The following is a 377-nucleotide window of genomic DNA, read 5'->3' as shown; positions in this document are numbered from 1 at the left end:
GTTTCCAAGGGCTTCATCTTGTGGACGTCCTAGCTCGGCACGCGGCCCGGTGGGCGCGGCGTCAATGTCCAGCGTCAGACGACGAGCACATGGTACTGCGCTCACCCCTCCCTCCTCCTGTGCTCGCGGCTTTGCTAGAGCCACAGGGAGGCTGCCCAGCTCTCAGGCATCAGGGGTAGCGGGAGAGGGGAGCCGCACTGCAGACGGGAGGAGGGCAGCCAGCGGGGGATTGGCAGGAGCCCTTCCCTCCACCAGGAAGCTCTGTGTGCAGGGGCACAGGAAGGCGATGCCTCTCCCAGCCTGACCCCTATGACTCCCATGACCCCCATGACCCCCATGACCCCCATGACCCCATGACCCCGGCTCCGGCATTCCTG

This window comes from Myotis lucifugus, unplaced genomic scaffold (assembly GCF_000147115.1).
Source record: "Myotis lucifugus unplaced genomic scaffold, Myoluc2.0 scaffold_1435, whole genome shotgun sequence".
In the NCBI taxonomy this organism is placed as follows: domain Eukaryota; kingdom Metazoa; phylum Chordata; class Mammalia; order Chiroptera; family Vespertilionidae; genus Myotis; species Myotis lucifugus.
The sequence above is the reverse complement of the archived record's forward strand: the minus strand, read 5'-3'. Positions refer to the sequence as shown.